Here is a 24221-nt window from a genome sequence, read left to right as displayed (position 1 = left end):
GGAAACTGCTGCTGTGGCTTCTAAATGTTGAAAAGAATGCGCTTTTGAGCATGCAGAAGGATGAAGTCCACTTTATCTCATTTACAAGTTTTAGTGTTTCCAGATTTTCAACAGATAATCTTGGGGGATTAGGAACTCTTCAAATCCTGCTACTTTTGAGATACTAAAAGTCTTCATATTCTTAACCTATTAGCATCGATATCAAACATTACATTTAATAAATAAGAAACATTAAGTTTAGCAGTATTTTCCATGAAGAAAATATTCTATTGCTTAGAAATGCTGGCAAAGATTATTGGGTGGTATTTGAAATTGAAATTGCTGATTTAAGAACTAACTGTTTCACAAAATTTTTGTTTTATAATACCACTCATAGGATTTTTATAAAGCAGATATGTATATACATTTGTTAATTTTTTCCAAAATGACTCACCATTGTCAGCATTGAGGTCCACAAACATGTATTTCTAACATGGTAACAGCTATAAGCAAGATTGACTGATTGGCCAGACTGATTGATTGGACAGGGGTGGCTTCCATCCTATGTGGGCATCTACCAGTTTCTGAAAGTGTCACCTTAACCTTCAGTTGTATGTGTTCTGGCTCTTGCTTTCTACTTGTTTCCAGTGAATTCCTTCAAACTAGTGATATCTCCATATTAATTGCTAAACTCTAGTTCTTACTGTGAAATTATGATCTTTCTCCTTCTCCCAACTTCTTGACTGAATTCTCTTGCAATTTGGGGCTTACAAAAACACAAATTTCCGAGATATATTAGGGAGAAATTCCCTCCGGGAATCACTAAATTATTCTAAGCTCATTTCCGCATTCTGCCTACTTTATTTGTTATCTGTGTGGTCTTGGATAGCATCATTCTTTCTGGGAGTAATCTAGATCAGCACCACTGCTCAAAATGGGGATTAAGGATCAACTTAAGAAATATCAACTAGGTGATATTGCACACCCACTGCTGTCATTATCCAACTGTTTGTGGGATCTTAGTCTAGCAAAGAACTACTTTAAAAAATGGAAAATCTGGACCACAACAGACAGGGAAAATTAAAACCTGGACTGGGTTATAGTGGAACATAGAACGTTCACCTGGGAGCACCATGGACCTTTTTGGTGGTACTGGGGAACGAACCCAGAGCCTTGTACATGCTAGTCGAGCACTCTACCACTGAGCTACATCCCCAGCCGTGAATGGGTCTTAGATGAAAATGGCTATATTGGGTCATGTTGAAGACTTAGATTTTGGTTACCTCATTTTCTCACAGGATGTAGAAGAACTGTCAAGAGTAAAAATGTCACACCACCTTAATTGAAACCTTGGAACTAACTAGTTGTGAGATACTGAGGAAGTGGTTTAGCTTCTCTAGATCTTGGTTCTCTAGTCTGTATGCATGTCATGGAGTAGGTGTGAGGATTAATTGAGATAATTCATGTTACAGTACTCTAGTATAGGAAAGCTACGAACTAAGAAGAACCCAGTTGTTGTATTGTTTCCTAAAAGGAAAGGACACATGGAATTATTGTGAGTGCATCTAACCAGCATTTTCATTCATTATGCAGAGGTCTAAATTTTCCCAGTGGTGCCTGCAGCTAGGTGACAGGCAGAGCCCTGCCATCTGTCCTTCTACTATAAATTTCTAAAATGGTGTTGCCGTGCTCAGGCAGAAGCCCACAAACAAAATCTAAACAATGGTTCTATGAAAGGACCTTACGTTTGGTGACTCCTTATCTTCATACATCACAGGACTTCCTGGGGCAGCTCTGGACTTAAGCATTGTTGGGAATGTATAGTCAGAGAACGCGCTGAACAGATCAGGTACTGGGCAGCCTGGAGGCCAACAGCACAGCTCTGTGGACTCCCTGACACTGGGGCAGGTTTTGGGGGCATTCTGCTCATCTCTTCACACTTTCACCTGTGGGTGCAGGTTTTGTAAAAGAAAGTGTCACCTGGGAGGAGTTTGTCTTTTAGAATCTATCTCAAAGAGATAAGGGACCTCTCAGGCATGGGCACATAATCTGAAGTTAGTCCCTTAGGTTGTTTTTGTTATAGGGCAGCCAAGAAATAATTTGCCTTTGCTTATGAAAGAAGGTTCTAGATTAAGATTTCTAGTGCAAGCTTCAGTACATTTAGGTTTGAAAACTATTTTCTCCTTTTATTAGCTGGATGAATTTTAAATCTCTCAGGATGTTTCCTTGGTTATGAAATGGGGATAATAATTATACCTACTTCATAAAGTTATCATGAGGGTCAAATAAAATAATATATGTCAAAAACTCTCAACAGATACAGAGTTTCAGTTTTACAAGGTGAAAAAAGTTCTGGAGATGGATGGTGGTGTTAAATGTACTTAACGCCACTGAACTGTACACTTGAAAGAAGTTAAGATGGTGAATTTTGTTATGTATATTTTACCATAACAAAAAATTGCAGGGAAAAAAAATCTATCAACAGAAATCTGAGAATACAGTACATGCTCAAAAAATATTAACGATATTTATTATTTTAGTTGAGTCAAAGAAGTATACAAATGCTCCTTGATACACTCCAAATTAACACTTTTGGGAACATAAAAATGATTTCCTCATTAAAAGTTATGGTAAAGACAGGCATGAGATGACTTTAACCAACCTTGGGGAGGCCTATGTTTGTATACTGTGGTGTCCCTGGACATAGACATCATGAGCAGTGGGTGGATGGGAGGAGAAGAAGGGAGGAAGAGTTGTGGGAGAAGGGAGGAGGGCACCTCTGCTAGATACAGAAGAAGGTATTGCAGGCCTGGAGACTGTTGGCACCTGGGAAATCTTTGGAATTTTCCCTGTCAGTCAATTCTATCCTAGTTAAATCACAAGACTCTACCTTTCGAGACTCTTGAGGAGTTTCTATGAGTGAGGTTCTTAGGTAGCACCCCAATTCACTGCCTGCTGTGCCTTGTGGCAGAAATAGTCTTTGCAAAGACCAGGTTGATCAGCAGTTGATCAAGTATTGGTGATGAGACTAGACGTATGCAAATATCACCTTTCAGTGAGGCCAGGTGAAAAATTATTCTCCAGTGTTGTTCTGAGCAGGGACTGTAGAGATTTATCTTCCTGGAAGACCTCATTTTCTGATCCACCCTTACATTTCTGATCCATTAACTATTAAAATGAAATCCAATGAAGTGTGAAACCAGACACTTCCAGGGCCTCTATCTCAGACCACACCATGAATAATGCTGAGCTTTCCCCTCTACTTGTCAAGAACTTGCAATCCAGTCTTTGCAAAGGGCTTTTAAGGCATCTTTCCAGATTCTGACGTCCCCTTCCCTGGAGGGAGGGATGGATTTCCAGCACCCAGGTATTCTGCACAACATCCCTTTCCTGGAATGATTTCTGTTTTGGTGCTTTTATGATAATAGTATCACAAAAGTAGCAGCTGTTTTTTAGGACCGATTTTTTTTTTAGATAATTTAAAATATTATAAAAGTACAATAATTTAGAAAAGAATTTGATACTGTACCATGTTTGGAGCAAAATCCAAAGTCCAGAAATAGTCTCATATAAAATAAGGCTAAGTATAGTATAGTGGGTAAAAGATGAATTACCTAATTAATGGTGTTGGAATAAGTAGACAACAATGGGGTGAAATGGGAATGCTATTTAGTGTTCGCATTTTACCACAAATGGGTTTTACATGTGCTGCAAACTTGCTAAAAAAATAAATAAAACCATAAGTTCAATAGAAAATAATAGGTGGCTAATTTGGGGAGTAGAGAATTACTTTAAAAGGTTATTATCAAAAAAAATAAAGGAAAATATTGGTTCAAGTTCATAAAATTAATTAGCTGTATTATTAAAAAACAACATGGACAAAACTATATGATAAACTACAAAGAAGGAAAAATAATTTTCACTGCATATGACAAAATGTAGAAGCAGCTGCTTTGAGCACCTATGTCAGGCACATCGCTAGATACTTAGCTTGCATTATTTCACTTAATCCTCAAAATTGGTTAAGTATGGTTATCTCTAGTTTATACTGAGACTTGGAGAAGATCAATAATTTGCAGTGAATGGAATTGAGATTTAAACCTAGGTCTATTTGACTCAAAGGTCTTTGCCTTTAACTGCTAAATGGTGGCTTAAGTTAACCTGACCATAGGATCAATTCCTCATTTTGCAGGATTGGAGCTACATGTAGATAAAAATGCCAAATAACTATTCTTGTCACCAGTGGTACCCTGACACTTTATGCAGAATATGAATCTCTCTTGTTTCTTTCCAAACTAGGCGTTATCCCCTTATTTTTGCTCTGAGTACAGTGATGACAGTTCTCACCTCGATTTCTGCATGTTGGCTGACATTCTGGCTTGTGGTTATTGGTTCAGAACTTGACCCTGAAGTCAGATTCAGACTATAACCCTACTGTTTACTGAATCTGTGACCCTGGGAAAGAAAGTTGATTAATTACTCCTAGTTTTTGCATCTGTAAAATAGGGAAAGTAACAGCCCCTAACTCATAGGGCTATTGTAAAGATTAAATGAGACAAAGAATAGCAAATGGTCCATGTTAGGTGCTTACTATAATTATTCAAAATCGGGAGAGTTCATTGAAGGTTAATTATAACTAACAACATGCTAAGGATTTACATACTTCCCACTACAATTCCTGACTTAGATTTGATTCTTTCACGAGTACTTATTGAGTGCTTATTTTATATCACACACTGCACATATAGATGTCTTGGAAGCAGAGAATAAGACAATTATGCACTGTGGTTGGATAGACAGTTAAATAGTATATTTAGTTTTATGTGGTAAGAAGGCAGGGTTTATTAGGATCTTTATTATTAGGATACATAAAGTATCCTTGTTCTTCAAAGAAGAAAGAGCAAGAGTTAGCTACATATAGAAAGATGGAAAGGATTTCTATTCAGAGAGAAGGTGTACTAAAGACATAAATGTGGGAAATGACATTGTGGGTGGGAGCACCTATGACGAATTTATTGACATTAGAATGCACAGTTTAAGCTTGGAAATGAGACTGGAGACACAAAGGGATTTTAGTGCAGAAATTACAGTGTGCAGGGTGAGTGGGTAAGGGGTTTGGGGGAGTGTCACAACTGGAGCAGGGAGACTGGTGGGAGCCTTCTGAGTCATAAAATAGACCACCCTAGAACAGTCGAGGTAGGAGGGATGAGGTGAGAACTCTCCCGGAGGTGAGACTACAGGACGTGTAATTGGATGAGTGGCGGTAGGAGAGAAGGAGTCTTTGTTAATTATCTTTTGCTACTGTAAACCCTGAGTTAATGCACCCCTTCTCTGGGAATTCTCATTTTAGAAGATAATTCTCATTTCATGTTTTTGGAAGGATTAGTTACATAATTAGTTGCATAGGCTCCTAATATCCAGTGGAGAAACTCTGAGGAGTTGAAGCCAGTTCTAAGCAATCAACTAAAGAAAAGCAGTGGAGATATTACAGCACTTAGCATCTCTGTGTCTCAGTTTCTTAATCTGTCAAAGTAGTGCTTGCTCTATGGGATGTGAGAACTAAATGAGTCAAAGTCATTGTAACAGTATCTGCCATGGAACGAGGTCTTAAAATATGTGAGCTGCAGCTAGGACTATTACTGTGATTGTTTTGCTTTTCGTAGCCCAGCCTCATGAATCTGAATATTTGGGTTTGCCTCTAAGCTCTGTGTGAAATTGAAAAAAAAAAATTCCTTACTCTTAAACCTCAGTTTCCCATCTGCAAGATGGGGACAAGAACAGATAGTAATAGTAACAACAACAACAACAACAATAATGATAAAAATGCCTATATCCTAGGCTACACATTTGTAGATGGAATGATGTCTAGGCTCATGTGTAGATGGAATGATGGAATGTGTACCACACTTTAGCACAGGTCGGAGCTCTCAGAAAGCAGTCAGGAAATTTAAGCTACTGCTGTATTCCTGTTGAGTGCTAGGCACTTATGTGAATACGATAAAGTTCCACTTTCCCTGCATTCAGCAGAGTGGCTTAGTAGACCTATCTTTATGAATGAGGAGAAAAAAATATAGGAAATTAAGTGCTTTCTCCAAAGTCATACAGCTATAGCTGAGTTGGTATAAGTTATTCCATTTAGAATGTCTTGATACTTTCAAGAATCTTTAGGTAAGTTTCTCTAGACCCATAGGAAAAGGAAAATTCAATTATGTCCAGATCACAATTCTATCCATTTCTACCAGAAGGGAATTAGAATCATTAACAACAGTTCGAGTTGGAAGTAACTTTACTGTGTATCTGGAAAAATGAATTGTAATCTTGTATGAGTCTCCCCATCTGTTGTTAAAAACAAAACAAACTAAAACAAGAACCACAACAAAACCCTGTGTACAAAACTGTGCCAAAACTCAATATGAAATATAGATCATTGTGGATCTCTGCTGCCTGGAGGAGATGTGGGAGCCCAAGCCCTTTTCTAAAAGGGTTTTAGGAAGCATACTTTGAATACCATGGATCAGAAAAGCCTTTCTTTGACCAATGAGAAAACCAAGGGTAGAGGGACAACATGACTTTCCAATGTCACATACCAGGTACTCATTGACGTCAAAATTGTCAATCTCCTATGGTCACCCAGCGCTGAGTCCCTAGTGTTACAACTCCCTCCATCTAGTGTGCAGAGCCACCAGGAAGAATTTCTCCTTCCGGAGGAAAGCATCTCCTGATATTAATTTCTTTTATCATTTCCTATGCTTGCCAAATTTATTAATAAATATATATTACTTCTTTTTTTAATTACCAAGTTATTATGATTATAAGTTACTATATATTACAAAGTTGTAATTCAATTTTTTTAAAATTTATTTTTATTGTAAACAAATGGGATACATCTTGTTTCTCTGTTTGTACATGAAGTAGAGGCATACCATTTGTGTAATCATACATTTACATAGGGTAATGGTGTTTGATTCATTCTGTTATGTTTTTCCTCCCCCCCCTTCCTACCCCTTTTTTCCCTCCATACAGTTCCTCCTTCCTCCATTCTTGCCTCCCTCCCACTCCCCATTATGTATCATCATCTGCTTATCAGGAGATCATTCGTCCTTTGGTTTTTGGAGATTGGCTTATCTCACTTAGCATGATATTCTCCAATTTCATCCATTTGCCTGCAAGTGCCATCATTTTATTATTCTTTATGGCTGAGTAATATTCCATTGTATATATATATATATATATATATATATATACCACAGTTTCTTTATCCATTCATCAGTTGAAGGGCATCTAGGTTGGTTCCACAATTTGACTATTGTGAATTGAGCTGTTATGAACATTGTTGTGGCTGTATCTCTGTAGTATGCTGATTTTAAGTCCTTTGGGTATAGGCTGAGGAGTGGGATAGCTGGGTCAAGTGGTGGTTACATTCCAAGTTTTCTAAGGAATCTCCACACTGCTTTCCAGAGTGGCTGCACTAAATTGCAACCCCACTAGCAATGTATGAGTGTACCTTTTCCCCCACATCCTCGCCAACACCTATTGTTGCTTGTATTCTTGAGAATCATCATTCTAATTGGGATGAGATGGAATCTTAGGGTAGTTTTGATTTGCATTTCTCTTATTACTAGAGATGTTGAACATTTTTTTCATAAATCAGAAAAATATTTTTAAGAATACTTAAGTTGATTAAGAAGAAAGAAGTGCTTTATATGCCCAACATGGAATAATCCTGTTTGTGAACTTTTCTTGTCTTTTGAATTTTGAGTGACTTGTTGCAGTGACTTTGGTTAGATTTAGAAGTTGAACCAAAGGGATGGAGCTGTCCTGGGAAGCTGTGCTTGCTTTCAAGTTATTTTTAAGGCTGCTTAAAATAAAGCCCCGAGTGGACTGGGGCTGTGGTTCAGTGGTAGAGCACTTGCCCAGCATGTGTGAGGCACTGGTGCGGTTCTCAGCACCGCATATAAATAAAGGTCCATCAACAATTAAAAAATTTTCTTTAAAAATAAAGCCCCAAATTGGAGATAATCCCTCATCTGTCCTTAGCCTACCCATCATTCCCATGATTCTAGGAAAAAGTGGCTAATTGCCTGTCAACCTCATGGAGCCAATTCCTGCCTCTGGATTTTCCCTCACAAAGTTTACTCTAAGAAAGACTTTTTTGTACCGATGTTAGTTTTATAAAGGTTCATTTCACATTTGCTTCCTTCATTCACAGATTTATTCATCCATTGACAAATATCTATCCAGTATCTCCACTGCCAGACATTGATTATTCTAGGCTCTGGGTCTGAAGAAAGATGAAGAACATAGACATGGTCAGTGCAATTAGAAAGGTATGTCTTCATTGAGAGAGAAGGTATTAAACAAGTAAATATGTGAATCCATCCATCCATCCATCTATTCGATTCCAAGATGTAAGGAGGGCTATGAAAAAGAATTCCAGTGTACTTGTGTTTTAAAAAGGTTGGTTGGAGAAGCCTCTAAGGAGACGTGAACTTCAACTGACACCCAAAAGTATAAGGGGAGGGTCATGGGACTGGTGAGAGAAGAGCATCGTGGGCACATGAGGCCGCCAGAAAAGTTGGAATAACCAAAGCAAGCCCAGAGAATCTGGAACAAAGTGAGTGACCACCCAAAATGCTGTTTTACTTACATATTTTGTTTATTATTTGTCTGCTACAGTATAGACTTTATGAAGAAAGGTGTTTTTTTTTTTTTTTTTTCTAATTTGTTTACTTTTTCCCAATTCCTGAAATAGTGCTTTGAATACAGCAGGTACTCAATAAATGTGTTTGAGTGAATGAATACATGAATGAAAGAATTAAGAATGCAATGAAAGGAAACTAGAAGGATAGGCAGGGGTGAGATCCTGAAGGGCCCGTTTGTATGACAGATGCTTGGATTTTATTTTTTATGCAGTGGGAAGTTACAGGAATCTTAACAGAATTAATATGATCTGATACATGCTTTTAAAAGATCACTCTGACTTTTGAGTGGGAAAAAGATTAGAGGTCAGCAATTGTTGAATCAAGTAATCTCAAAGGGCTATTACAATAACTTGGTAGGAGGGATCATGGTGCTGGTGGCAGTGTAGATGGAGAGAAAGGGATGAATCCATGATATATTTTGGAAGTGGGAATAATAGAATCTGTTGATAGATTTTGTAGCAGACTCTCAGATTGATTCTCTTCTTTTTCCTTCTAACATAATATTTAATATAAATTATATAACATTTATAATATAAATGTTGATTGGAGTAACACTATGCCTAACTAAAAAAGTCTGTATTTCCTAACTTCTCTTGCTATTAAGGGTAACCATGTGACAGAGTTTTGATCAATGAGATAGATGTAAGAGGCACTTGCTGGGCAGAGATTCTGGGACAGGAAGTGAATTCAACTGCCAAATGGATTTCTCCCTTTGTTTTCCCCACTCTACTGGCTTGAATTCCAGATGCTGGTGTGAAGTAGCCACCCTGAGGGCAAGAGACAATAGCATGAGGAAAAAGGTCACTCATTAAGGACACAGAAAGATGAGCCTGACTTCTGATGCAGATCTACCATCTCACCCTTTTCTGAAAAATAAAAACCACACTTCTTTTCTAAAATACCAAATCAAAACTACAGCAAAATCAAACTCTTATTTGGTTCAATCATTGCATGTTAAATTTCATTTAATTTATTTCTAACTGATTCTGATCGGATAAGAAGCGGCAAGAGAGGCAAATTCTATACACTGCCATCCCCCGCCCCTAACAATTATTGAAATGGAAGACTACGTGGGTGGGGGGCAGGTTCTAAATGGGAGTTGTATGTGCCTGTATGTGTACGTGTGTATGCATTTGTGTTTGTGTGTACATGTGTGTGCATATTTGTGTGTGTTTGTGTGTGTGTGTGTGTGTGTGTGTGTGAAAGAGAGAGAGAGAGAAATCTAAGACATCAGTTTTGGATATGTTAAGTTTGAGATGTCTTTAAGACAGTGTAGTGATATTAACCAAACAGTTGTTCATATGACCCTATCCTTCAAAGGAGAGTCTGGAATAAAGATAGAAATCTGGCAGTTGTTAGCATAGAGATGGTATTTAAAGTCATGTAAATGCTGAGATTTCCCAGAACACGGAAATCTAGAGATAGAAAGAAAAAGGCCCACAACTAAACCCTAACCATGCTAACATTTAAAAGACAGGAAGAATTGCTGTAAGAGACTAAGGAGAAATTGTCAGCGTAACTGAGCGGACAAAGGTGTGTCAGGAAAATGGATTTCCTAAAAGACAACCTACGAAATGGGGAAAATATTTGCAAATTATTCATCCAACAAGGAATTAATATCCAGAATATATAAGGAACTCCAATAACTTAGAAGAAAAAAAGTAATTTGATTAAAAAATAAGCAAATGATCTAAGGAGACATTTTTCAACAGAAGATATACAACTGGATAACAAATATATGAAAAAATGCTTAACTCTGCTAAGCATCAGGGAAATGGTAATCAAAACCATGATGAGACATTATCACACGCAGACTGGCTACTATTAAAAAAAAGACAAAGAATAGTAAATGCTGGTGAATATTCAGAGAAAGGGGAGCTCTCATACAGTGCTGGTGGGAATGTAAATTAACGTGGCCATCATGGAAAGCAGCGTGCAGTTTGGAGTTTCCCCAGAAAACTAGAAATAGAACTGCCATTAAATTCAGCAGTCCCACTAAGGGATATATATCTATAGGAAATGAAATCAGTATGTTGAAGAGACATCTGCACTCCCATGTTCACTGTAGCAGTGTTCACAATACCCAAATATGGTACCAACCTAGGTGTCCATTGATACATGAATGGACAAAGAAAAAATGCGGCATAAACACTTAATGGAATGTTATTCAATCATAAAAACCATGGAGTCCTGTCATTTGCAGCAATATGCACGGAGCTGGGGAACATTGTGTTAAGTGAAGTAAGTCAGGCACAGAAAGACAACTACATACTGCATGTTCTCACTTCCATGTGGATACTAAAAAAAAAAAAGAAAAAATGATCTTAGAGAAGTAGAGAGTGAAACAGTGGTTACAGAGTTTGGGAAAGGTCAGAGGGAGAACGGAGAGATGATGGTTCATAGGTACAAGGGTACAGTTGGATAAGAGGAATAACTTCTAATGTTCTATAGTACCATATGGTAATTATGATTAATAACAATTGCTAGTACATTTCAAAATAGTTAATAGAGAGGAAATAGAGAGAGTTTTGAAATTCCTGACACCAAGAAACGATAAGCGTTTAAGGTAATGGAGATACCAATTACCCTTACCTGATCACTGCACATTGTATACATGTATTGAAATATCACACTACATCCCATAATTGTTAACAATTATCATGTATTAATTAAAAATTTTTAAAAAAAAAGTGAAATGGACTTCCTTGGTCCCACCTTGCTTGTCACAGCTTACTGTTGTTGTGAATAACATTTGGCACTGTATATTCTGCATTTGGATATTCTTTCTCTGTTTGTTTTCAGCTGCCTTCTTTCTATGACAAGACCTCAGGTTTCCAGGGCCTGGGACCATGACTGTCCTTTGGAGTTTCCTATTCTAGGTACAACATTTTACCTTGAGGAGATACCCAGAAAGCTTGGAAATGATCATCTGTGCCCAATGACGTCAGGGGAAAAAAAAAAAAAAAAAAAAAAAGAAGAAGAAGAAGAAGAAAAAGAAAAGAAAGAAAAAGGATATTTAGAAAAAGTTAACTGTTAAAAGTGGAAAAAATTAGAACTTGTGCTCAATCCCAGATTGAAAGGCTCATTGAGCTGCAGAATGACGTGAATTATCTGACCAGAAAGAGGAGTTTTTAAAAATTATTTTGAGAGCTTGTTGGTCATAGGGCCTAGAGAAGGTCAGAAAGATAAAAGAAAATATGGTGCAGAATAAAAAAATTCCATTGAGTCAGGATTCAGGTGGAGAGGGCAGCTTTGACCAGAACACTAAGGGCTTATATCAGAAGCTAAGCAGGAAAGGGGACAGCATGTTCCCAGAGTTGGGATGCAATAATGAAAAAGGAACTTGAAACTCAGGCTATGTGCTGATTCTCAGTCATGGGGTAGGTTGACTTTCAAGATCTCCTACTGTTGATATGAGGTGCTGATATCCTATTATGGAAGTCCAGGTTGAAGGAGGGAAGTGAAGTCCCTGGGATAGAAGGTCAGACTCCAAATCACTTATTAATTAATTCATACATATTTGATATGCAGTGACTATGTGCCATGTCCTGGGGATACAGTGGTGCAAAAGATAAAAAATATTCCTGATGCCATAGAACTCATACTCCAGTGGGAGTGATTTGTATGTATGAGAATAACTTAAAAAAAAAAAGTTAATGGACAAGATAATTTTATGTAGTGGTAAGAACAATGAAGAAAGTCAGACATGATGGTGCGCTATAGCCAGAGCTACCCAAGGCATAGTCCCTGGATCAGCAGCATGATGAACTTGTTAAAAATGCAGAATTTCAGGAGACAGCCCAGACATATTAATTGAAGGATATGGAGAATAAATCCAAGGACATTTCCTCTGTTCCCCCACCAACCATGTCCCTGAGCTTTTGTCATTTAAAAGCTCAGGCCTCAGCCAGGCACAGAGGGAAGGAGCAAAAAAGTAGCTCTCACCTGGCTGGCACCTGATCCCCCACCCTAATGGGTCAGCTGACCTCAATACAATAAGTCCCAGGAAATTCCCTATCCACACTCCTGTCCCACCCTAATCGATCAGTCAATCCCAACAGAGGAACTACCCTCCTGTCCCACCCTAAATTAAACTTATATAACCTAGACCCTTGCTTTAGCCGGCCACTATTTTCTGCCCCGTCAGGTGTTCCACTGATTGACTCTGCTGCTGAATAAAGGGAGGTCTGCTTCCTGTTTCCCTCCTATATCATTTCTGCCTACGCTTTTTTTTTTTTTTTTTTTTTTTTTTGGTACCAGACATTGAACCCAGAGGTGCTTAACCACTGAGCCACATCCCCAGCCCTTTTTATATTTTTGTATTTTGAGACAGGGTCTCACTAAATTGCTCAGAGTCTTACTAAGTTAGTTGCTAAATCTGGATTTAAACTTGCGATCCTCCTGTCTCAGCCTCCCAAGCCACTGGGACAACAGATGTGTGCCACCACTCCAACAGAGTCTGTATCCACAAGATTCCTTTGCTAGCGTTTGTTTGAGGAGCACTGTGCTGAGAGTGTTAGGCAGATGTTAGGGGCAGTTTTGTTTCGTAGATAACTCCCAGAAAAACGCTCCGCAGACACAGCTCCCACACGAGGAACTTTATTTTATGCGGAGGATTTCGCGTCAGTTCGGGGGAAAGGGAAGAAGGAAAAGAAGAAGATGGCGCAGGGTTTCTCCTCAGATATTGGAATTTCGCGGGCTGGGAGGAACCAATCGCAGAGGAGAATTATTACAGACTGACTGATGGACCAATGACATATTAGAATGTAATGTGGGAGGCAGGAAGATTTCGGCAACATAAGCCAGAAATTCCTCTAACGGGAGAGGCGGGCGTAGGAGGCCAGGTTCCTATAATGGGAGAGGCGGGCGGTTGTAAGGCAGATTGCCGGGTGGTTGGGAGGCTGGATACCTTACAGAGAGTGTCTGGGAAGGGGGATTGTTTAGATTGGGTAGTTATGGAAAGTTTCATCTGGAAAGGTGATATCTGAGCTGACAACCGAATGAAGGCCTGGGAGTGGAGAATTTTGGGCAGAGGGAACAGCAGTGCAAGGGGACAGATGGGGACAAATCTTGGCGCGTTCAGCACCCTTTTTCTTTCTCCTTACTTGGCTAGCTATCAGACTCCAGCCTAAACCTCACTTTGTCTGGATCCTTCCCTGACCCCAAATACCAGTTCCATACAACTCCACCCCACCTACTCTAGTCCTGTGTAAGAGTAGTTTGGTTGTTTCTCTCCCTACTGTGCCTATCTTAGGATGAAATAAGTACCCTCTATGACTATTTGAATAAAAGTGAGAAACCCAGAAAGAGTATAGAGGTAGGCTATGCAAGACGTTCTTAGCAGAGCTTTGCTGAGGAGCAAGTTCAATACTATCTGACCTGGCCTTGACCTGGAGATACCCCACCCTGCTCTGGGTGCCACCAGGTCTCTCACACTCTTTTCCTTTTGACCCTCACTTTTCTGCAATGTGTGGTCAGACTCTTCCTGAAGATTTCCTTTCAGTTAGTGTTTTAGGGCACAGGAGAGGATATGGCTCCCAGAAAGAATGTGCCATTGAATAAATTACAATGCAGTGTGCCAGATGCGATTGCGTAGTTGAGAACAAGTGATCGTGGAGTTCAGAGGCGTGCTGGGTTCAAAATAAGGAGAGGTTCAGGCAGTTCCCTTAGAGCTGGTTCTTAAGACGGAAGACTTTTAAAAAAATTTTTTTCAAGTTTAAGGGGTTATTGGTGAGGTGGTGATAACTGTGTGGTAATGATGGTGAAGAGGTAGTGGTGGTGATGGTTGACTTTAAATGATGGTGGTGGTGAGCGAGACTGGTGGTGATAGCAGTAGTAATAAGGTGGCTGTGGTGACAGTAGTGGTCATGGTCATCATGGTAATAGTGAAGTGTACTCCAGACAGAGCACACCCATAAGCATAGTCATGAAAGATCTCATTAAGTCCCCAAACTGGGTAGGATGACCAGGGATAAGCTGGGCAGGTAGGTTGAGGCTATATGTGAAGGCCTTGTGGGCCAAGATGGATGCATTTTCCTTAAAGGTTTAGGTAGCTCATGGTTTGTTACTTTGGTTTGTAGGATAAGATCTGGCTGCACTGCGAGGGGAGGGAAAGTGACATCTCTCATAACTGTCTCTTGTTTCCTGATTGTCCTATCAGACATCAACAGGGAAGGGTTAGAGGAATGTATGGAATATGCACAAATCCATTTTGAAGACCCAGCCTTCTAGAGATGGGAAGAATATTTCTGTTCTGGGTAATATTGAAATCACTCAAGAAAGGTATTTAGTTATTCATGTGTTTTCATCAACTCAATCATTCATGACTTCTTTTAAAACATTCAAATGTGTTTTATAGAAGGTTTGCAAAATTCAATGCATAGTGTGTGATTTTCCAAAAGAACTCTAAGTGACTTATGTGGTCTTCAAAAAGATAGCTAGTGGAAACACGGGGCAGGGGTAGGAACTGTGGGGAGCCCATGGAACTGAGAGTCATGAGTCCTATGTGCTGACCCTGACTTTGCAGACTAGGACTGCTCTTCAACTTGTTCATTCACCCAAGTCCTTACTACATTCATAGTGCTCTATTACAAAATAGGAAGATAAGCAAAATCATTCCTGCCTTAAGAAGCAAATTTATAATCTAGGGAGGAAACTTCTCCAGACCTCTCTACTGCTCACCAACATTATTTATGTATTTGTGTATGGGTGGGCAGGGAGAGATTGACCAGATGATTTTTAAAGTCCTATGCCAACATAATACTTTATGATAAAAGGGATTCAAGATTTGTAGACAGCACTTTCATGATAAATAAATCCAAGTTGAGTTCTGTATTTTATGCTAGCTTTGCGAGGTACTCTTAACAATTACACAAACTCACCCCTCCATACCCACATATGGAGCATATGTTATCTGGAAACCTTGTGGAAGGCTTATGGTGGATTTGCTAGGAGGGCTTTTCAGACAATTTTCAAATCTGGGTGTAGGGCATGGTGCCATTCAAGGAAATTTCAGGACCCCAAAGGACTCTGGATTCAGTTGTTCTGTACTCACTCTGGGGAATGTGGTTAAAGTTGCTGTGGGAACTTAAACATTCTGACTTTCTATGTAACTGAAATTTCAACCCCCAAGTGTGTGGAAGTGACTTCTCTGACACAGCACATGTAACTTGGCTCCCTCCTGATGTCTGTTTTTCTTGCTCTCAGGAGAAGAAATGGCCTAAACAATCTTCCCGAGCCAACAGTTGAAAAAATATTTGTTTTGGTTTTGTTGAGTGCTTTCCCTGTTAAAACCTGAACATTTTGAGGCGAAGGGGGATCCCCATTGTGCATGTTCGATTCGTTTATGCTTAGCAAATCAATTGTTTTCAGTTGAAATTTTATGTCCGAGAAGGCTATAGAAAGCTTTACTGCCCTTTTCCTTTCAAACAGGAAGTTGCATTTTGCCAAAAGTAAACAAATGTGAACCCAGGAAGGTTTGTTTAGTTTCTAACGCTGACTTCAGGACCTGAGAATGGAGTTTGTGCTTGGCAAAAATGCCTTCTCCAAGATCTTTCTGGGCCAAAATATTCTCTGCTTAGGACCTGGCCTTTGCTCTCTGGTAAACATCCTCCTCTCACCAGCCCCCAGAAATTCACTGCCAAAGTTCCTCTGCAGTTTTGCTTGCTTATCAAGAACATTCTAAAGCTGATGGCAACTTGGAAACATACTTTCAGTGGGACATTGCTTTCTGGAGAGCAGCCACTCTGTGGAAAAAGTCTGAGGTTTGGAAATCTCAGAGGGTGTGAATGCAATTTACTGTTCTTTGTACTTGGGCGTGGATTAACCACCCCCTCTCCCTGCGCGGGTGAAGAAGCTTCTAGGAGAATGACCATTACTAAGCAGCTAGCACTGTAGTCCTCAGCACGTCCCAGGACCAAGCTCATGAATCCTGACACAAGCCCTAGTGGGAGGGCACTATTATTGTCTCCAATTTATAGATGAGGGAACTAGTGCTTAGGAAGAGTGACGAACTTACCTCAAGTAGATGCCACTAGTCAAACCAAAGAGCTCTCCACTCTATCTTCTGGTTTAGAGACTTTAGTGCACAATTAATACTTGAAGTCCAGGAAGTTATAAAATATTTGGGGGAGACCCATATGACTCAGGCAAACATCAGTATAAGAGCACTTACTATTCTAAGTCAAAGAATTAAGCAAGTAACATTACATTTTTTTAAAACAAATATGCTTAACGTTGAACAAGTCTTGTTCCAGGACAGATTTTTTTTTTTTTTTTTTTTTTTTTTTTTTGTGGTGCTGGGGATTGAACCCAGGGCCTTGTGCTTGTGAGGCAGGCACTCTACCAACTGAACTATCTCCCCAGCCCCAGGACAGATTTAAGGCCACTGATTTTAACCTGGAGAGTATGTGAGTAGGGACATGAGGTCCAGGGGACTCTGGAGTGATTCTCAGAGAAGTGACTCTGGTTGGCCCTCAAAAGAATAAGTGTGTGTGTGGTGCAGGTGGGAGCTGGGGATATAGCTCAGTTGGTAGAGTGCTTGCCTTGCAAGTACAAGGCCCTGGGTTCAATCCCTAGCACACACACACACAAAAGAATAAGTGGGAATTAGATAAGTAAAGAACATTTCAGATTTGGGGAATCAGAATCGACTCTTTTTCCAGGGGCTTGCATTAGAAGCTACTTCGAGAAAAGGTTCTAAGTACACACGTCCAGGCTTGGTCAGATACCCACTAAACACACAGTGACTTTCCTTGGGCTGTGCCATTGGACTCTCTGAACACATGCACTTGAGAGAGATATTTGATGAACCCGTACAGAAACAATTGGCCTGTGAAATAATCCATCCCTGAGAAGCAGTGACAAAGCTTGTAGGTACTGGATCACAAGTTCCCCTGCTCTCCCTGTGAAGTCATTAGCCTATTCTCCCTGCATCTAGTGCCACTAGTCTTGTCACACCTTTGAGAACATATTGTTACTTAAGTGCACCTCTCTGCTATCTTTATAGACATTATCACTATCAGGGATGGACATTCTCAATAATCTTATCACTGCTCTAATATGGGGAGTGAGATCAGACCCATTTTACAGCTGAGAAAGCAGACTAGGGCAGATCAAGAGCTTTACCCAAGTTATGCAACTTCTTGATGGTGGAACCAACAAATCAATGGTTCTGAGGCCGAAGCCCATGTTCTACCACTTTACCACATACGCTCCTCTGAATGGAATGAAGACTCCCTAGACAGTTTTAAGCTAGTATTCTGGATTTGTTTAAAATCCTTATGAGATGTTAACAGCTTTAAGCCTTGTGATGGCTTGGGAAACCTGAACACCTGGGTGCTTTTTCTTTTATTCAACCTAACAGGGACATAGACCTTTGACTTCCCTCATAGATCCCCCTTTTGATGTGTCTGTTTTCTTCATTCAGGAGAACAGATCAGCATCTCTCATGCAAGACCTGGCTCTGTGCCCATCTCACTTTTGCAATGAATTTAGTAACATCTGCTTTGCCCATTAAAGTGATTTTTCTCTTCCTGGCCCTGAGCCTGTATGCTTGCTGCAATTGATTACTAGCAATTTCCTTCCCAAACCAGAGGGTTCAGTGAACTCTAAATTGAATTGCTGCTCACTGGTCTCCTTTGGACCAATGCATACAACTTACGTGCAAGATGGTCAAGCCACTCAGTTCCTGATTTTATAGGCTGATGATTCTGGTTAAACACAGGGGAGGACCTGGTGAGTGACATTTCCCATTTTTGCACACAGTGGCCTAGGGCTGTGGTCATCTCTGGGTTTCTCAATTCAGACCTAAGGTGGGGGCAGGGGTTGAAGTCACCTTGCTTACATCAAGCTGTTGAAGTATATAGACCTTCCTTTCTTTTAGTTAAATTCCTGCTGACCTCAGGAAGCGGTGACCTCAAGACATAGCTGATGGGATGCCTTTACCTGGGAGATATCTAAGGAAAATATCTTTAGCTCTAGAAGTCTCTTATAAAGACCTCAAGAATATAGGTATCATTGTACCCTTTTGAACTTGGTTGCAAGTCCCCCTGTGTGGTTTAGGCAACTTTTTCTTTAATCAACCAAAACCCCAAATGAGGCTGAGTCTGTACTGGCCTTCTATGCCATTGTTTCTCTGATTGGTAGATTGCTGGTCATTCTTTGAGAGGCAGTCTTGAATGCTAACTCCCAGGAGGACTGTCCTTCTCTCATCCACTCAATTCCTTACCCAGTGAACACACAGTATGCCCCTTATGAAAGGATGAGTGACTGGTGTTACTTGCCTTGTGAGAAGACTTGAAATGATTTATTTGCTCTGAACTGTTTTTGAAGTGTCTCTCGTCTCCCCCAGCTATGCTCTTCACACCAGGACAGGACAATGAGGAATTGTTGGTCATTTAGAGAAGAGGAACTCAGAAGTCCACCTCATAGTCCTAAAAAAATCAAAGGAACTCATTACTAACCAAACTGCTGTTTATTAGAACTGTTAATTTAAAATGAGGTGTGTAAAAGTAAGACAAAAAGGTAACATAAATGACTCAATGTAGTCATAGTGGCATTTACTTGAAACCATTTGAGTCATGGCGTTTTTCTGTTTCTTTGAGAAGATATTCCCTATCTCCACCAAAATTGCAGATGCCAAACCCACCCATCTCAGCAACCACTTCTAAAATGATTCTCACAAAAAGGTTGCTAATATTCTAGTCTTGCATAGCTCTCACAAACATCTTTGACATTGAGCTTAAGGCTCTTTGCCTCTACTGGAAGAGATCTCCTGTACAGTGTTACTGTACTGAGAAATACCAGGAAAAGCTGAGTATTCCCAAAGGTATGCCTCAGCTTGAAGCTGTGAGATCAATACCTTTTAACCAAGTAGATTCTGAGCTAAATCTCCAAAGTATTGAGAGATTCATAGGGTTTTTGGCTTTTACAAAGACCTTAGGTCTCTATTTCTTTATTTAAATCTCTGCACATTGGTTAAGTGGTTCTTGTAGACCTATGAAGGAAATGGGCTACAGAACTTCAAGGGAAGCTTAGCTGCAATCACATATGAAGTTTGGAAAACGATATTTAGAGTCCTCTCAGCATTGCCTGCCCTTGTTCTTTACCATTTTTCAGATGAAATTAAATTGGCCTCCCCCAACTCCTGCCCTATAATGAAATGAGAAGGGCTGCATTTGGTCATGCTGTTTCAGTTCTGTTGCTGGATACCCCTGTAGCTGGGATGTAAAACTCAACCTTCCTCTTTCCAGAGGCTCTGGCTCAAGCTGAACAGGACTTTTCCAAGAGAATTGGATCACCCTGAGGTTCAACTCATCAGGCCAGACTTAGTCCAAAATTCCAGGTTGAACAAATCATTAAGGATAGGAATGTGCTACAATTTACCCAGAGCTGACTGAACCTCATCTACCACCATACTACCACCATTGCTACCAAGATGGCAGCTCACATGAAATGAGTGCCTAGCAGGCACCAGTCGCTACACAAGCAATTGATCCTCACACAGCCTTATGAGGTAGGCTTTATAATCCCATTTGACAAATGAAGAAACTGAGGCGCTTGAAATTTATTTTTTTTCCTTAAGTTTATTGGAGTATTGGGTGCTCAGCTAAATGCTATGGATACAGCGGCAGATGAGACAAACACAGTCCTTCCTTGAGGACTAATAATAATAAGCATGGCAAAGACTGGAGTCTTGGTTGGTCTGATTTGATTCTAAAACTTACCTTGAACCCAATCTAAAGTTGCTCAAAAATCTAAGACATCTCCGGACACTCTTGAAAACAGCCTGCTCAGCATGGATAGTGGGCAGGTAAAATCTTCACTAGGTTTACTCTTTTATGTTATACCCCTGTGGGTAAGCAGGGACCACACTTGTCTTCTACCAGACACAGTCATTCCTGAGTATTGGATGAATGAGAACTAGCACTCATATTTTGGATTTTTGGATTTCTGCCTAAGAATGGTCCCTTCAGGCTCTTAGTGGAAGCACATTGAGATACATGTGCTATGACAGGCTACAGAGGAAGTCTCTGAGCCCTTTACATGTAGTGGCTTTAATTCTTTTTTCTCAATTTTCACACGCCCCTGCATTTCCTGCTCTTTCCTGGGTCTGGAAGCGGAAGTTCTGAAGTACTGAGACAAACTGTTCTTATGGTTTGAGGCTGGCTCAAACCAGGAAGGACAAGATATCAGAAGACCAGTTCTCTCTGGGTTCTCTCTGTCAAGAGACAAGAGCTGGCTGCTGGGCCCCTTGGCCATAGTTCCACTCCTTTGAGCTGGTTGAGCAAGATCAGTCAAGGACTTGATCTTAGCTGCAGCTTCATTGTTCAATGGCAGATCGATTACTATACTTTCACCTTTGTTTTCCACCTGTAGCTTAAAGGATGGGTCTTTAATGGGAGGCAATGCTGATATTTATTTCTTGGCTATAGATTAATCACACAGTGATTTATTCACCCCCCCCCCCAATTCTTAACAAGCACCTACTTATATGTCCTTCATGAAGAGCTTTCATCAAGCTTACATTCCGATGCAGTCAACAATGTATACAAAAGTCAAGAAAGGAGGAAGATGAGGAGGAGTAGAGGAAGAGAAGGAGAAGTGGAGGAGGAGGAGGAGAAAGAAGAAAGAGAAAATATGCAGTATGTAAGAAGGTGAAATTGCTATGGAGGAAATTTGATTAGAAAAGGGGAGTGAGAAGGAGAGTACTGCTATTTCAATAGGATTGTTAGGGAAGGTCTCAAGAAGAAGGCAATATCTGAGGGAAGAAGGACTCAAGGAGATGAGCTGTTTGGATTTGGGGGAGGAGGGTTCCAGGCAGAGAAAACATCAAGTGCAAATGTCCTGAAGCTGGAACTACCTGGTGTGACCCAGGAACAGCAAGGTAACCAGTGTGGCTGGAGCACAATCAGTCAAGGGCAGGGAGGAAGGAGGATAGTCAGAGAGGAAATGGGTTCAGAAGTGTTGTGAGGACTTGAGAATGAAGGAAGTCTTTCAGAGTGTTCTGTGAGTGAGATGGGGCATGTCTGGAAGGTTTTTTTAAAAAAATATTTTTATATTTTATTTATTCATTTTTATGTGCTGCTGAGAATCAAACCCAGTGCCTTACACATGTGAGGCAAGTGCTCTACCACTGAGCCACAACCCCAGCCTCTGTCTGGAAGGTTTTGATCAGAGAAAGGACATGATCTGATGTTAAATTAGTTATTTCTGCAGAAGCACTGACACCTCCTGCTGATTGACCCATGCACAAGAAGCTGGGGACAATGGATGTGAGATTTAAGTGAGCCTCCTGCCCCTCGATGGCAAGGTATCACTCCCACTTTAGTTGAGACAGAGGAAGCTCAGCAAGCGTTAGTGACTTCCTCAGGTCACTAGCTACACAACTAGTGAGTGGAGGAGGTAGGCAAGGTAGCATCATAGTTCTGGAACATGCATGATTGCACTCCTTCTGGAGGCTATTTATGGACAGAATCTGTGTCCCTGCCTTTTCAGTGTCTGGAGGCTGTCCACATTCCTTGGCTTGTGGCCCTCCTCCTCCCATCTTAAAAACCAGCAGTATCACATTTAAATGACCCTTCTTCCAATGTCAATCTCTTTCTCTGACCTCAGCTGGGAGAGATTCTCCACTTTTAAGGACTTACGGGCTTAAGTTAAGACCACCCAGATGATCCAGAATAAACTTCCTTTCTCATCACAGCTGTGAGGTAACAGAGTCACATATTCTGGGGATTGGGGTGTGAACTGTTGAGAGAATGTTACTTTCCTTACCACATTTATTAAGCACTTTATAATTACTACATTTAAACATCATAACAATTCAAGGGGGAAGAATGTTATTCTATTTTTTTCAAAAAAGATTAAACTGTGCATGTCAAGGAAGTTCAGAAAAGCCTAGGATAACTAAAGGCAAGTCAGCTTATTAGCAATGGGACTCAAATTAACTAACATGTTTCAAGTCTCCAGAAAATGTGAGTGTGGGAGGGGGTAGTGAATGGAGAAGATAGATTTAGAGTACAGGACCTGGCTTGGGATCCTTTTCAGTCTTTGAATAAAATCTCGAGGGCTTGGTGGTCTGTTAACACACTTTGTTAACAGACCACCCTTAGACTGTAAGCCTTCCATAGGGCAGGATTCACCATTGTTCATCTTTATATCCTGGTCCTAGCAAAGGGCCTGGCCTATTATAGACACTGAAGAAACATTTCTTTTTCCTCTACTGGACTTCCTTCATTTCTTATGCATTACGTTTGAAGCTTTGAAACACATTTAATGTCTCTGTTCTAATTCAAATGAATTAAGTCTTTTATTGTGTTTCTTTCATTGCCTTGGATGCCCAGCTACATAGGATTATCCCTTACATTTTTCCAGAAAATGACACAAAATATATTTACTCATATAACCTTGAAATAACTCTATAAGACAGGTATTATTAGCTTATGTTACAGACAAAGAAATAGGCTAAGAGAAGTAAAAAAACTTCTCATCTGCCATTATATTGTGACTTCTCGTGGTATCGTAGCTGAAAACTAGAAATTCTCATTTCATACTTGCATTAGTTTCCTGTGGCTGCTAGGTACATTCCCACTAACTCGATGGTCTAAAACAGCAGAAATGTATTCTTCCTAGGTCCAGGAGGCCAGAAGTCTGACATTAGTGTCACGGAGTCATTCTGCTGTCACTCTGGAAGCTTTTGGTGAGAATCCATTCTTGGCTTCTGGCAGTTCTGGTGGTTGCAGGTTAGTCCTTGTAGTTGTGTCAGTGTCTTCAGATCTCTTCATGCTGTTTTCCCCTCACCTTCTCTACTCCCTCTGTGACCAACCTCCCTCTTGTAAGAATGTTCGTGATGGCATGTAAGGTCACCTAAATAATGCAGATCAAGAGATCCTTAACTTGCTCAAGATCATTCCATTTCAAGGTTCTTAACTTACGTTTGCAAAGACTCTCCCCTTCCCCCCACCCCCAACACACACCAAGAAGGTCACACTTACAGGATCCAGGTATTAGGACCAGATATTTTTTGGGGGGGCTGCTTTTTGGGCTTCTATAATATTTACTGTTCTCAACCACATCAAAATCTTCTCTCTTGGTTATCTGGTCATGAGGATTCTGCCCCACCCCCCATGGATTGGATTGATGGGTTGGGGAATTAATGGACTAACAGGTTATTAAAAGAATGACTTTGGTATTAATAAAAAAAATTCTTCTCTCTTGTTTTTATCATTTTGCTGTTTATAAAGCAAACTTTTTGCTCTTTATAAAGTAACTTAAGCTGGGCATGGTAGCACACACCTATAATCCCAGCAGCCTGGGAGGCTGAGGCTGGCAGATTGCAAGTTCAAAGCCGGCCTTAGCAATTTAGCAAGACCCTGAGCAATTTACTGAGACGCTGTCTCTAAATAAAATATAAAAAGGGCTGGGAATGTGGTTCAGTGGTTAAGCATCTCTGAGTTCCATCCCTGTTACCAAAAAATTAAAAGTAACTTAAGTTCCCTATTGAAAAACTCATAATTGTATACATAGGAACAATTAATAATT

Source organism: Sciurus carolinensis, chromosome 5, assembly GCF_902686445.1.
Source record: "Sciurus carolinensis chromosome 5, mSciCar1.2, whole genome shotgun sequence".
Lineage (NCBI taxonomy): Eukaryota > Metazoa > Chordata > Mammalia > Rodentia > Sciuridae > Sciurus > Sciurus carolinensis.
This window is presented reverse-complemented; position numbering follows the sequence as displayed.